The 16,514-nt window shown below is 44.2% G+C and overlaps 1 protein-coding gene and 1 non-coding gene across 2 annotated transcripts in view; both read left to right on the top strand.

The window, feature by feature from the left end:
• Positions 1-16,514, top strand: part of LOC119448082 (tachykinin-like peptides receptor 86C) — a 459,995-nt gene that overhangs the window by 139,042 nt on the left and 304,439 nt on the right. The gene's annotated exons all lie outside the window — the stretch shown is intronic.
• Positions 2,504-2,686, top strand: LOC119437843 (U2 spliceosomal RNA). Its single transcript, XR_005189554.1, has one exon. It is a non-coding gene; the product is annotated as a U2 spliceosomal RNA (small nuclear RNA).

The raw sequence follows: 16,514 nt of genomic DNA, 5'->3' as shown, positions 1-16,514 counted from the left end.
AGAAAGCACTTTAGCGAAAAATAAAAGTGTGTTGGAGTGCGTACGGCAGGCATTACCAAATACTGACCGGGAGCTTACAACTGTCGTTGAAAATAAAACCACTTGGAGGTTAACAAAGAATCTCGAGAAAAAGTTAAGGACGGCGAAAAGAGCGATGGAATGAAAAATGTTAGGCGTAATGCTAAGAGACAAGTAGAGAGAGAAGTGTGCTTCAGACAACAAAACGGTGATAGCTGATATTATAGTTGACATTAAAAGAAAAAAATGGATCTGGACAGGCCATGTAATATATAGGCCAGATAGCCGGTGGACAATTAGGGTTACAGAATGGGTGCTAAGGGAACGGAAGTGCAGTTGAGGACGGCACAAAATTGGGCGGGGTGATGAAATTGCGAAATTTTCAGGTGCAAGTTGCAATCAGCTAGCACAAGACAGGGGTAACTGGTGATCGCTGGGAGAGGCTTTCGCCCTGCAGGTGACATAAACATAGGCTGATTATTAATGGTAGTAGTATTATTATACGAAGTTTATATGTGCGCCGTATAGTAGTGCCATGCCGCAAACATGCTTATGTCACCCCTGTATGCTGACCGACAAAGCAGGATGAGTGTTGGCACCTCTGTTCTGCGTACTAAAAAATGAGTTCCTGTACAAAACCTGAACGTATAATGTCGACCCATAGGTATCTCTTAGAACACACTGTTGCGATATTCTTATATATAGCGATATTCTTACGAAATATTGCTATATATTCAACATATTCTTTGATTTATTTGATACCTAATTTAACCATTCTGTGTGGGCCCATTGCCCATTCTTGGTCAGTCCTCCAGAATGCATGGGTATGCGCTTTACTGTGGCAGAAGTGTTACATAATTCTTCAAATATCAAGATCTGTGTGGTACTTCTCTGTGCCTGTCATCACTATTATGCCATGGAAAATCGTCATAAATCGCCTTCATCCCCCTGGCACTGTTACATAGGCATCTCGCATTGTACCCACCTGATTGTCAAGTTGTAGTGACGGGGTAGAATCAGACCGTGACATGGTCTGAAATAAAGAGTCACTAAACTCTTTATTTGGCGAACATGTGCCCACAAAAAACAAGTATACTGTCGGGCAGAACGATACTGAAGGGCACATGCGTCAGTGATCAAAATCTGATCGGCGGGTCAAGCTCACCGGCTATTAATACATGACTAATCGAAGATTGCAGCGTAATCCCTGGTGCTCGCATGCCTTCCAGAATGTACAATATTTGCGTAGTGCTTAAAATTGGATTAGAGAAAGTGTGCCTACAACAGATATAATCGGCGAGAAGAAAAAGACAGATTAACAAGATTTAGCGATATTACGAAATTCTATCAAAATCAGAGGCCAATATTACCACCGACTCACACTAAACTGAACAGAACTGAGTCCGTTGCTTGGAGGCGATTACAAACAGAAACCTATGTGAATCCCGTGCAGTTAAAGACTCTCTACCCCGAGATATATTACGCCAGCGATATATGCACGCTATGCAAGTCTGCTAGAGCCACCCTTCAACACATGTTGTGGGGATGTAAAGTATATCAAGAAAAAATGGCAGTCTCCCCGGAAAATCTACGGGCGCGGTGGTCGGCCACGCTACTCAGCTCAGAACTCCTAGACCAACTTTGGGCCGTCCAGCGAGCCATGGATGCCGTGCGGGAGCAACAGCTCCGGCCCAGTGGCCATCTAGGCGGCCCCAGGCCCGAGCCTCCCAATCGCTGGATTTCAAATAAAGTAATGTCACAGTCAACGATCGACAATGTTCTGGTACATGCCGGCGCGTCTTCCGCTGAGCGAAAACTTACATTTTTTACCCGTTGAAACGCTGTCACCGGGAAAAAGATAAGCAAACACACGCGTCATAATTTAGTATTTGTATTTGGGCATAGCTCGGGAGCGCTGGGGAGCATAGACATGCATAAAACAGCTAAGAATGCGCAGCATTAAAAGCGGATCAACATATTCCCTTGATCACGTTGGACGGTATACATTGAATCAAACCAACACAATTGAACCTATCATCCTGACTTTTACAGTATTTAAATTACCGCTTCAATGAAACTCCACCTATATTCCATCATGTGCATCCGCACATCAACACCACCTGAACAGCACGAGGCCTCTTCAATCCATAACGTCACGCTAGCTGGCCCGAAATTTCTATTGCCAAGCCTGGCGTGACGAAAGCGGCGACGTCGAAATCACACCACTGCTTACTCGGGAGCATCTCCATTAGATTCTAGGGCAGTCGGGCCAGGTACCATGACGTCATGGATCGGAGTGCGGAGGCCTTGTGCTATCTGGGTGGTGTTGGTACAGCACGTGGCCTACCCCTTTCACAGTCGGAGCAGAACTGAGGAAAGAAGCCTACGTAGAGCATGACGTCAGAAGACAGAAGACGCTCAGATTGGTAGGGACTATAGCTTGAATACGCGGGATGGCGTACACGTGTATGCTGCGAACGTAGACATGGCCGGCGCGGGCCAAAGTGTAGTATCTGTTCTTAGCAGCTTAATATCTGATACGGGTTGTATTTAGACGCAATATATTAAACTTATTTTTGGAAGTTGGTGGAGCGCTTGAAGCCTGCGTCACCTCCGTCGTGGGTCGGCCCGGTATTGCACTATCTGCGGGATTTTTGGTCTACCGACATCGATCCGCTGTAAGCTAACCATATACAGCTTCGCTGTAAAAATATTGAAACTATCTGCATTTGATAAATTAACTTGTCATGGATCACAAGAACTTGCGAACACAACAAAGCGCAGCAATGCGTACTCGATCTGAGCGCGCTGTCTTGCTGCACTGCACCCGCCATGGTGACGTAATGGATTTGGCGTTGCGCTGCTAACCGCGAGGACGCGGGATGGAGTCCCGGCCGCGCAGGCGTCATTTGGATGGGATTGAAATGCGAAAACGTCCACGTACCATGCGTTTGGTGAAGATTAAAGAACCCCAGGTGGTCTAAGTTATTACGGAGTCCGCCCACTACGGTGTGCTCCCTAATCATATTGTGGTTCGGCACGTAATACACGAGAATGTAATTTAATTTTCCTGCACTCCCGCCGATTTTGCGTTTCCTGCCCAAGTTCTTTGTCATCTTCATTTTTATTGCGTGTGTATATATATATATAGGAGTATATATATATATATATATATATATATATGAAAATCAGAAGCACAACTTCGCGGTTATCTTAGGTTTATTGTTTTCCCAACAGTTTCAGTCGGTGGACCGACCTTTTTCAAGGGATGAAAAAGGTCGGTCCACCGACCGAAACTGTTGGGAAAATAATAAACCTAAGATAACCGCGAAGTTGTGCTTCTGATTTTCCTAAATACGCTTGGCCCATTGAAAAATCCAGTTACTACTATATATATATATATATATATATATATATACAGGGTGCACGATCACGCAGCACGATTTAAAAAAAAGAGCAACGGTGTTACGCGAAGCAAACCTAGTACGTATTGTTTCCAGTACAGTGTAGCCGCCAGTAATTTTTTCATTACTGATATTTAATTAAATACTTTTAATAATTATCTAACTCGAGAAGTACTGTCCTAATTATCAAAGTATAAATGAGGCGTTTGTAGGCAACTACGTGGGGCATCTAACTGCGGTATTTTCAGCGCCGTACTAATTGCGTACTCATTTTTTCCAAGTGATAAAGAAACCCCGCGAAATATAAAAAAATACCACGTGACGACGCTCCCACTCGCATCATAAAGCAGAGCCCTCAAGTAAGCTGATTGAAAGCAACGGCTTTCGCCTGTCGCACCGCCCAAGAGACAACGCATCACCTTGACAATGGTATGGATGGATCCGCAGCAGCAAGTTTCGCGGCAGAGCAGCGATTTCTTCCTGTCAATGATACGTCACGCTTCCTATCTGTCTTTCACTGCTGAGTCAGCCACTTGATAAAAATGGTCCTTAATAACGTCGTCGAAGCCATGCTCTGATCACGGCCGAAACGCAATAAGCAATACAATATTTCAAAATACCAGCTCTGCTCGCACCGCATCGAAGGAGTGCATGCGCTGCTATGCTTCGCGCCAGAAGCTTGCTTCGGATCAAAGCCAAATTAAAGTGAGGGCGTTATTATTCATGAGTACGTGCTTCCAAAACAAGTTCATGGCAAAAAATAAAAGTAAAATAAACGCACTCGGAAGTGACCCACGTGTAGAGAAAAGACAAAACCGATGCGTTCAATTAAGTAATGTTCCACTGCCTAATGTTCCCATTTGGCAATCGGGACGTGAGCGAAAAACAAAGGAAAAAGTCAGATTTCAGGGTTGCTTTATTATCGGTGCACTCGTAAGCGCCGTTGAACACCAGCTGCCGCTTACAGGACGTGTTGGAATAGGTCCCCTTGTGCAGCCACGCAGTACTGAGCCCGCTTTATCACATCTTCAGTGGCTTTTTTGATGACCGAGGGTGGGATTCTGCTGCAGTCATCCGTTATTCTTGCCTTGAGCTCATCTGACTTCTTCGTCTCGGTCACGTAAACGCGATCTTTTACGTAACCCCACAGAAAGAAATCGAGTGGAGAGAGATCAGGTGACCTAGCCGGCCAATGGACAGGCCCGTGCCTTCCAATCCATTGTGTGTGAAAAGTCGCATTTAGCCAGTTTCGTTCTCGGCTGCTGCTGTGTACTGGCGCCCCATATTGCTGATACCACAGAAGTGGAAGACGGGACAGCGGGACTTCGCTGCAAAACCCATCCACCGTCCCTTCAAGGATTTGGTCCACGTAACGCTGTCCAGTGAGTGTCTGATCGAAGAATATGGGACTAATTATACCACCGTCGTAAATTCCACACCACACATTGAACGACCACTGGTACTGGTGCCGAGTGCGCTTTACCCAGTGTGGATTGGAGTCACTCCAATAGTGTGCATTATGCAGATTTACCTGGCCATTTCTGCAAAAATTGGCTTCATTTGTTCAGATGACATTGCTAAGAAAGTTCGGTGATTCATAGGATTTTGTGAGGATACAATTCGAAAAATCTAGACGATTCTGCAAGTCCTTCGCTTCCAAGCATTGGTGCAGGTTAACATGGTACGGGTGAAAGGCCGAGTCATTTCAAATCCTCCAAACTGACGACTTGGAAATTGGTGCCTGGGCGGCCACGTCTCGCACGCTGGCTTGAGGGTTTGAGGCCATCAATGCCCGAACATCCGCGCGTATGTCATGACTCAAAGATGAAGTCCTCTGCCGCTGTTTCTTGAAGCTGCCGGTTTCTCGCAGGTTTTCATAATTTCTGATGATTGTCGATGCGTTGGGTCTACCGCCACACTTCCATGACCGATAAATCTTTGCGGCCTTTATTGTGTTGCCATTTGCAGCTCCCAAGGCAAGCATCATGTTCGCCTTCTGCTCATTAGAATAAGACATGGCGACTGGGGCGGTACAAAACACACCTTTAAACCTTTGCGCGGATTTCATCGATCAGCTTCTGCGGTGACGTGTTCTGCGCAGAAAAAAAAGCCATTCATGCACACTATCTACGCTACGACAACAGCTATCGCAGCTCGTTTCCAACACCAAACGCGATGTGCTGCTTTGGCCGGGACAAACCACAAACTCGGTAACGATTTCTTCTTTCTTTCTTTCGTTTATTTCATTCTGGCTAACTCAGAGGGAGCTTGTTCGAGGGCGCTGCTTTATTATGCGGGTTGGAGCGTCGTCACGTGGTATTTTTTTATATTTCGCGGGGTTTCTTTATCACTTGAAAAAAAAATGAGTATGCAATTAGTACGGCGCTGAAAATACCGCAGTTAGATGCCCCACGTGGTTGCCTGCAAACGCCTCATTGACACTTTGATAATTAGAACAGTACTTCTCGAGTTAGATAATTAATTAAAATTATTTAATTAAATATTAGTAACGAAAATATTACTGGCGGCTACTACACTGTACTGAAAACAATACGCACTAGGTTTGCTTCGCGTAACGCCGTTGCTCTTTTTTTAAATCGTGCTGCGTGATAGCTGGGACACCCTGTATATAGTGCAACTGATGGGGGTCTGCTCCAGATTACCGTCAATTGCACTTCTGTCCTCGGATAGGCAGGACGTCTTTCGAGTGAGCTCCTGAACAACACTTTGCAATGTGGTGAACGCGGTTTCAGTCATGTATCCTGGAACTCGAAGAGGCGCGAACTAATGCTGACGCATTTCTCTTGCATTTATCACTAAATTGCCATTGATTTTCTCTTCCTCATCGTTTTTGCTACCTTTTTCTTCCCTTCTTTCTTTTGCGTCATGTTCTAACGCACTCACATTTCCCTCTCGCGTTTGCTCGGTGCGCTTTAGTGCCGGGAGAAATGGCTACCGGGGATAATAGCGGCGCCGGCTGTGACGCGACAGAGGTACGGCAGTGCTTATGAATGTGGCGAGGGGAGGGGGGGGGGGATCCTTTCATGCTGTGACAACTGCCGTTTCTGGCGCCATTTTTTAGACATCTATGGCGTCATTCGAGACCATATGCTGCATAAATGGGGTTTATCAGGCATGAGCCTTTTATGTGGCGCCCAGCGAGCCACTTAAGGGTAGGATACGGGTAACGCTGCTTTTGAGGGCCGCCGATATGGGGCAATTTCTGCTGAAAGGAAAATGAACTGGTTATGTGCAGGATGTTATCCCCAGCTTAACTGAGAGTATACAAAAGTCGATTATGGGCATTCTTACGAACTGCTATCGTCAAAATTGACACCAGTCAGATCTTGTAGTTTGAGTCATCACTGGCCGCGAAAAAGTTCGTGAAGTGCGTTTCTAATAGCGCCATCTGGCATGAAAATCTGTCATTGCAGAATTAAGATGCCGCATCATTCCGCAGCTGCTACAACGTGCTGTTACGCGTTGTTACGAGCCTTAGCTCTGGAGAAGCCAAGAAAAGTGGTTTTACGACAAGGTACATGAGGAGACGATTACTTTATCTGAGTACATTGATATTTCACAAGAGACAGGTGTTTCACGTTCGTAACATAGCAGTTCGTAATAATCACCAACTTGACAAGCGCTTATGTCCCTGAGCTGTCTTGGAGTTTGAGAAAGATATGGCAGATGCTGACATTTCACTGCCGCTAATGCTATTTCGGCTATTGGCACATGCATCGTCTTTGCGCACTATCGCATTTGTCTTCCTATAGGGGCGCTTATGCCTGTTTTCCTCTGGGATCTTAGATTTCCTCACTTCCATCAGAAACGCTCCTTCTCTGGCATTGTCATTAACGGTAGCGCTCGACGTTTTGTTTGCTCATTGGGCTTTGTTGCCACCACTTGCAACCTTCGCAGAACTGCTTATTTGTGGTATCACCACATTGAAATAATCTTCGTCGTATGAGTACTACTGCGTGACTTATTTAAGTGCCTACAGAGAGGGCCCTAGCACACCTAGCTCGCCAGCATTCCAAAAAAGGCTCACATGGAGCGCCACCGGCGTCTATGCCCCACGGACGCGAGGTCCTTGCCTTGATTTCCACTGCATAAATTGGGAAGTTGAGATAAATATTTAACTCTGGAGCACCTATCTAAACGCATGGGAACGGAGGAATTGATTTTATCAGTCACTACGACGGTAATTTTGATGAGATACTAGTAAATGTGAAAATCTAACGACTGAGTTAAAAATGCTTTTTTCATATAGGCTCTTAATTTTTTCAAAGGAAATTGTTGAATTAGCAAAATTCGAAAGCAATAAGGCGCAAAGTTTGCAGCTCTGTATTTCAGTAATAACTAACCATATTACGATTCTGTGAACTGCACCTGTTAAAACATGTAAAACATTTATGTATTATACACCTCTTTAACATACCGCTAACTTATGACTAGGGCTTCTTGAAAACCCTCGTAAACCATCTGACGAGCTGGTAGCTCAAATTTCACTGATGTCTGCATTAGATGCTCCTACACATGCAGTTAACAGAAGTGCGATATCTGTTTTTGGAGCAGAGTTACGGATTAGTTAACTTCGTGGTAAATTTTTTTTTGAACTCGCCAATTTACGACAATATTTTGTGAGAAGTACGCTGTCCTAAATCAAAATGCTGGTTCCTATGGCTGCCGGAATGTTACCTTCTCTATCTATGCATTTTCCTGAGATTTGTTTTCTTGTAGAGCTGCACACTGTATACTTTTTATGCTGCTTGAAAGAGCAAACATTTGTTTGTTAATCAGTGTCGTTGTGTGTCACTTCTTTACATTTTATTCTTTTTCGCTGTATATGCTAAAGTCATGAACTAACGAGCCGAAATACGTACGCTTCTGTAATGTGATAAGATTCCTCGAAATCAGATCGACGGTAGACTAAACAGAGACTTCCTTCGTTTTACAGGTATTTAAATCTGCAAATTTGAGTTGGCTCTGAGCTTAAAAGCTACCCCTTAAGCGGAGCAGCAGCTCTCAAGTTCATGACGACCGCGAATTCCAGGTGAATAAGTAATGAGTGAATAGAATAATGTAACCGGCAAGACGAGTTAGCGCCGAGTAGCAGAGAAACTGGTGAGCGCACTCGATTGCGTTATTTCGTGGCGAAATTAGATAGCAAGTAATTCACAATGTACGTCGAAGAAAGTTTCATTCGTGTAACGATACCACTCTAAAAAAAGGCCAAGTTGTTAGGAAAATGCAAGTCACGGTGAGAAGCGGGGAAAATTTGTTGCAGTTTTGTATTCAGAGGCTATTTGGATAAGATGCCTATGCTCACGAAAAGAAGAAAAAGCTCCGCCTTCAAAACAGGCAGCCTGAAAACCTCGTTGCGTTGAGCCCTCGACGAGAGCGCTCGAGCAGCCGTAGCGTTAAAATTTCAGTTTTCGTTTGCTATCCTCGACTTGCCGTTTCGTCAACCCCTTCAAACGTGCCGTTTTATAGCAACTTGAATATAGCACTGCGCTTTCGTAATATCTTCTATGCTGCTTTGGCTCCTTCGATCTCATGCATCAATGTCTTGTCCGAAAAAAAAGTATTCGAGAAAGGCGTAAATGGGATCGGAGATGTTGACAGAGCAACACATCTATCAATTCTTTTTTCGCCGAGATGAGAAAAAAAAGCCCCCAAGTTTTCACCACAATCACAACAGTAAAAAGACGTCACAGTCTTAAGAAAGATTTGTGGCGTCCTTATCTATAGTATCTACAAGCGTTTTTGAATCTTGAATTTAATGTCCGCATGAACAAAAGGAGATCTCAACTACTTTTTTGCAGTCATTGCCCTATTAAGTTAGATGGGATATTTATTATTTATTGCGTAAATATTGAAATTATATAAATAATAAATATATAAATTGGGTTGGAGTGCCTACGGCAGGCATTACCAAATCCTGAGTGGTAGCTTACCACTGTCATTGAAAAGAAAAGTGTACAATCACTGCAGTCTACCGGTGCTAACATATAGGGCAGAAACTTGGAGGTGAACAAAGAAGCTCGAGAGCAAGTTAAGAAGTGCACAAAGAGCGATGGAACGAAAAATGGTAGGCCTAAAGTTAAGAAACGGGCAGAGAGCGGTGTGGATCAGTGTGCAAACGGGGATAGCCGATATTCTAGTTGACATTAAGAGGAAAAAATGAAGTTGGGCATGCCAAGTAATGCGTTGGATGGATAACCGGTGCACCATTAGAGTTACAGAATGGATACCAAGAGAAGGGAAGCGCAGTCGAGGACGGCAGAAAACTAGGTAGGATGATGAAGTTAGGAAATTTTCAGGCGCAAGTTGGAATCAGCTAGCGCAAGACAGGGGTAATTGGAGATCGCAGGGAGAGGCCTTCCTCCTGCAGTGAACACAAATATATAGGATGATTATTATTATGATGATGATGATTGCTCCGTGTTCAGTGAGGCTATGCCGTCTTGCACTGGCATTGAACCGGAATGTTTTGGTTTAAAAAAATTTACGGACTCAACAGCAATTGATGCATACGTAAATGCTAAGTATTCGTGATTTGTAGAGAACTGTTTTATGAATAATGTAACGTTTATTTAGCGAACTGTTACGTAGACATTATAGGTTGTAGTGTTTATATTCATAATAGGTAAAACAGAACTTTGTAATTGCAAGACATCAGATTGAAAGCAAACCAAAACCCACTGGCGAATACCCCATGAAATGTGCCACTACATTAGCCCCAGTGCAGATACCGATCCAGTGGCGCCAGTGCAGATACTACCCCCGTAGCTCCAGTGCACATGTCACTCAAGTATCCCCAATGCACATACCCAGTCGCACCTGTGGCACATAATTCTAGAAAGCATAATCACCGGGATCTGCCCACGGCAACTGCGAGATACGTTAGCCTACCAAAATGTGGCTGGACTCGGAGAAGAATCCTTCACATTAAAACCAACTACAGGTGAGAGCCCAACCCACATCTTTCGGACTGCGCGTTTGACGCTCTTGCCATTTGAGCTACCGCGGAGTACTTCTCCTATCCACTTTCTTGGATGTTTGTGTATGTGCACTAAATCTAGACCTAGGAGCGTTAGGCAGCGTTACAACTCACGGCCATGGTGGCGGACGAAGAAAGTTATTTAATCCGCAGGCATCACGTAAACCCTCATATCAATAAACCATAAATCAACCTACCATGTTACCTTGATTATATCGAGGCTGCCAAAGTTAAAACTCTTCCTATGGAACGAATGATAGGAATAACGGGTATAAAGTGGCTAAAATTTTGTATCTACATCCACGTGACGCCTTCTTCTTTGTGGGGTTTTATGTGCCAAAACCAGTTCTGATTAAAAGGGACGCCGTAGGGGAGGGCTGCGGATTAATTTTGACCACCTGGGGTTCTTTAACGTGCACTACAACGCAAGCACACAGGCGTTTTTGCATTTCGCCTTCATCGAAATGCGGCCGCCGCAGCCGGGACTCGATCCCGCGATCTCGTGCTGAGCAGCAGTAGCCTTAGCTCACTGAGCCACCGCGGCGGGTCAACCACATGAAGCCAACAGTTCATGAAGGCAAAACAAAACATTGCGGAAGGTAAAAATTATTTCTTGAAATTGAAATGTAGAAACGATATAGCAGAGGCAAATGAATGTGAACGAAAATAATTTATGCAGAGTCAACGGAGATGTTGGAATCTATGTGAAACGAAGCCTTAGTAAACCGTTAATTAAACGCTTGACCACTAAACGCAATGCGTAAAATTTTGTTTACTTTCATGACAGGCAACGAGTAATCTCAAGGAAATTTTTTTGTTAACCACCAGAAAGGTGCTGTTGCGGTCACAAGGTGCTGTTGTGGTCACAAACAAGTTGTGGTCACAAACAAGTTGTGGTCACAACTTATTTGTCTTGCAATTTTTATGTTTATGCCTTGCATCGTTCACAAGCTGTGCCGCAAGACAAACTCCAATTCAGGCGCATGCGCAGTGTGAGATGTATAGGCAGTAATGTCACAACGACGAAAGCGATGTACGTATGATGCTCGTCGAGGAAAGAATGGTGATGACAGGTTATATGCACAGAAAAGTTAGGAAGTGTTAGACATTTGGAAAACGTGAAGGATAAAGCCTGCCAGCTGTGGAAGACGACAACGAGCGCGCGGGCAGTGGCACGAGCGCGAAGGGCAGTATGGAAACGCTGGCATGATCAGCGGCATCGGAGCTAGCGGTAGAAGATGACGACGAACGCGTGAGCAGTGGCATGAGCACGTCTTTGTGACCACGTGACGTGTGCAGTCAGGCACGCAGTAGGCACACATTTAGTAAGCCACAACCATTGAGCAAGCCGTGGCTTCAGAGAAGCGTGCTCGTCTCGCACCGCGGAGTCCCGGATTCGATTCCCACCCAGACCGAAATTTACAAAATATTCTTTTCAAACCCACTAATTTACACTGTCTACAGGAACCTCCCTCAGAACCTCCCTCAAATCCTAGCATTTTTATGTGTGTTTTTACTCTTTGCGGCGTTGGCCATTTTTCATCATGGCACATTTTTACCAAGGGCACCACCAACATAGACACCTAAGGCTTTCACCTTAATAAGTACGACAGTACGACAAGTATCAATCAACTTTTAAGCAATACATACTTCTTATGTCATAGTGAGTCATACACCCAGAACGGGTGCATTCCCTGTGACACATGCCAAACGGCGAAATAAAAAAAAGTACATAAAAGAACCCACGGAATATATTACTTCATTCGATTAACAAATCGGTGTGCTTTAGCTATATATGTGAGGCGCCATGGTTCAGGTTTACGTAGCAATCGTAGTTAGACATGCCCATCCTCGAGGATTGGCCAAGAATGGCAATACGCGCACATACTTCGAGGCTAAATCAAGGAAAATATTGTAAATCCAAGATTTCTTTAAATATAATACATAATTCTATTAAGAGATCGGTATGCTTTATAGATGCCTGTAAGCCTACAATAAGTGGTCAGGTTCTATGTAGGAAGTCAATATTATAATTATCGTCATACTTGGACAGCATAGAAGGGTTGCATTAGCCACTTCGCTGGTAAGTGTTGTGTCTTGAAATGCAACGAATTACTGGATAAGGATTGACACAACTGGAACGGACACTGCTTAAATCCGTCATTGCTGCGCGCACAGGTTTGCCTACTGCGCAAATATATTGAGTGAGTTAAAGCGGGTGTCTAACAGCATTTCTAACTGAATAGTTGAGCATGCTAAGGAGAGACTTCACCTCTTGAGGGAACTTTGGTGTGGTGACCTCTAGGAATGCTTCAATTTTCTGAGGGTCTGGCCCAATGCCTGCTGAAGAAAAGACGAATCCAAAAAACTTGACTCCTTGTTGGCAGAAATGGCACTTCCTTGGATAAAGTGTCAGTCCTGCTCTACGGAGGCGTTGGACGACAGCTTGTAAGGCTGTGTCATCTTCTTGCTTTGTTTTGTCCGACACCAGAATGTCATCGTTGCTGTTCGTAACATGCGGTACGCCGTTGACAACTTGGCGAATGGTAATCTGAAAAATCTTAGCTGCACTGCAGATGCGAAAATGCAGGCGTTTATACCGGAACTTGCCAACGTGTGTAATAAATGTCAGCTTTCTTGAAGGCATATGTCCCGTTTCAAATGGTGATAACTATTCTTCAAGTCAAGGTTCGATAACACTGTAGCTCCATGTGTGCTACGAAGTCGTCATCCAGAATAGGACAGAGATGTCGTTCGCGCAGAATGGCAGTGTTTACCAAACGCATTTGTATGCATATTTTTACGTCGTCAGGGTGATGCGGCTGGGGAACAACGACAAATGGGGAGACCGAAGGCAAAGGGCTAACTGCTGGCTCAGTGATATCCTCTAACTGGAGACGGTGTAGGCTCTTTTCAACAAGCACACGCACTACAAAAGGTATGCATCGGTGTGGTTGAGCTATATATATATATATATATATATATATATATATATGGGAGGCACAGTTTCCTCTAAAACACACGAATCGGCCGATCTATGAGTTTCCCGACTCTTTCGAACAAGTCCGGCAACGATTCAACAAATCTGTTTTTTTTTTGCTGTTGGGTCTTCAAACGAATATGTTGTGTGAACTAGACCAAGCTTGGATGCAGCTTCGAAGCTTAGGTCACTAGGAACGACAAAAATGTATTTCGTTCTACTGCTGTCCTTCTACATCATGTTATCAGAGATAATACGCAGTGGAGATGTTGCCTTATATGAAAAAACCTGAACAGATGTTTTTTTTTCGTCTTGCACATTCGGGCAGCAGTTCGGAATGTCTGTCTCGCCAACAAGAGTTGCACCACTGTCTATCCTGAACGTGAGTGGTACATTATTAGGTTTGATTACCGATCGTGGAGATGAACCAACAGCAGACGACGTATTAGCTGTAGAAACATGATCTTCGCTGCTTATACTGGTGCTGGTATTCTGGCTGTATTCTTGAATGACGGTGCGGACGTCCTTTCTTGAAGACATGCACGCTTTAACAAAGTGTCCTATTTTTCGGCAGGCCATGCAAGGGTAAGCGACGCAGGGCAAGCGGTTCGTCGGCTGTCGGCGGTTGCCATTGCCTCGATTCTAGCCTTTGCCACACCGTATGGCTGCCTGTTCAGCGCGTGAGCTGGCTAAGCATTGTTTACACTCTTTCAATTTCAGACACTCTTACACGCTTTCCGCTCTTTCAATTGTAATTTTCACTTACAAATGGAAGCATGGCGTATATTTGTAATTTCAAGGATGATGTTGATATTAGTTATGTTTGTCTCCAAGTCCACATACAGCTAAGTTACGATGACCAACAAGTTGACTACGGAGCCTCGCATAACAATCACTGACATATTCATGCGCCTGGCAAAATTGTTAAACAGCAAACGTAAGGTTGATCCGCAGCGCGAAGTGAGCGTCAACTTCACTCTGGCGGCATCGTGTCCTGGCGTAGGCTTCGGCACGCCTGGCGTTGTGCTGCCTATACGGATGCTGCCACAGGACCATTAGAGAGGGATCCATAGGTTTCGTGCACGTCTTCTCCAGCTTAGATAAGAAGTAACGTCTTCTTGCTAGTTTCTCCAGTGATGTTCACGAGGAAATTTCCGAACTTGTCGAACCACTTTGCCCACTTCATGCCGATGTTGCTGGCATCCGTTGCATGGAGGTTGAAGGTAGGAAATCGCATACTTGCATCTGAGCCATTTTCTTCGGCTCTCCATGGTTGTTAGGCTCGTTCTTGCCGAAAGTGTAGCCCCTGCTTGAGCTGACTGACACTACTGTTGCGTCTTGAAATGCAACAATTCACTGGACGATGACGGACACGATAGGAACCGACACTACTTTAATTAGTCATTCGAGGGTTACCAACTGCGTATATATATTCGGTTAGATAAAGTGCATATGTCACATCATTCAACTTACATAGTTGCCAACTGGCTTTGGATTCTTGGCAGATATGACATTAGAGATGCTTAAGTAGGTTAATTTAACCTTCGCATATATATCCACAAATATATCCGCCGAGACTGTAACCGACCCAAGAGAACACAGCGCGAAACCTGGGAAAGTGAGCAGGAAAAGCTTGACTTTAAAACACAAAAAGTGGAATTTAGAAGACATTACCGAACATAACTGAGTATATGATAGTGTCTGCACTCACTAGGAAGACGTTTCAACAGAAATCTGCAGCAAGTTCTTTCTTAGATTCTGCCTACTATATGAACGAACATAATTGTCTTCTCTTTGTGATTTTAGGTCATACCATCGTGTACCTTCGAGAGTGCAATTTCGTAAAAATGCACTCTTGTTGCTAATGCACAGTATGCATCATTTACATTGTTGGTATTCTTGACAATGGGGAACGTGCACAAATATCTGTGATTTCGATGATCGGGGAAAGATTGTGTAAAGCCAAACAACCTTGTCATATTGACATTCTGCTTCACAGGTCGCGGCGATCTCACTCATAAATCACCAGGGCTGGCCGTAGGCAATTAGAATACGTTACCCTTTAAGGCAATAAAACGCCTGTTATTTCACCGCAATTAATGCCAGAACAGACTACTGGACTTCTAGATGTGGTCCCTTTCCCTTATATTTGCTCTCCCTTCGCTTCCCACTCCCTTTTCCTTCTCTTTGTTGGTAACTGCGGCTACGAGATGGTTGAAATGCCCACACTGATGCGAGTCAGTTGAGATGCCTGTGGCTACAGCGTGTGTTTTATCCTATTACTATCATGAATCTTATTCTTCCTGTTGTTGCTATTTTTGTGAATAATCAACGAATAAAAAAACAATCAATTTTTCTGCATACCAGCTGAGATGTTAGCAGCATTGTGATGAGGCTCCTGTTCTCTATGTGCCACTTTAGCGTTCAGCCTAATTTATCGCTTTCTTAAAAATATCTACCTGCTCCTGAGATTTTATTGCATGTTACGTCTAGTCTGAGAAGCTCGGAAAACTCGGAAACTCGGAAAACGAAAAAGGTAAAATCGCGATTAAAGTGTCTGCTAGAAGCAGACGCTTTTTGGACTGGCTTTTGTGTGTGGTGAAGCCAGCAGTGTCATCCGGAAGCACAACCACGGGCCCTATGCCGGGTGTTCAAAATTAAGCTTTACGTAATTTTTAGAAATCGCCTGTGGCAGGTAGCATAATTTTCATCATTGAGCTGGGTTATTCGATGAGGCGGACATAAGTAGCACGAAAAATCGAAGCACATATTCAACTAATTAACAAAAATTCACTAATCTCCTTCTTAGTCAATTACTTTACAAAACGTATTGCAATTTACGAATTGTAAACGGTGAGGTTGTCAGGCCTATCCACTTGGAATGAATTTACAGTATGACACCGGTTTGGAGATATGCGCCATTAAACTCGGCGTAAAAATGTACTGTTGTTCCACTTACGTTTTTACCAAAATGCTGTTTTATACATTGAAGTACAAAAGTAACTGGAACGCCCATGTATTTTGTCCCACACTTCGGGAAATAATATCTCGAAACTGGTGTCACCCTGGAAATTCATATCAAGTGGATGCGTCTTGCCACCTCACCGGC

The sequence above is a fragment of the Dermacentor silvarum genome, chromosome 1 (assembly GCF_013339745.2).
Source record: "Dermacentor silvarum isolate Dsil-2018 chromosome 1, BIME_Dsil_1.4, whole genome shotgun sequence".
Lineage (NCBI taxonomy): Eukaryota > Metazoa > Arthropoda > Arachnida > Ixodida > Ixodidae > Dermacentor > Dermacentor silvarum.
This window is presented reverse-complemented; position numbering and strand designations above follow the sequence as displayed.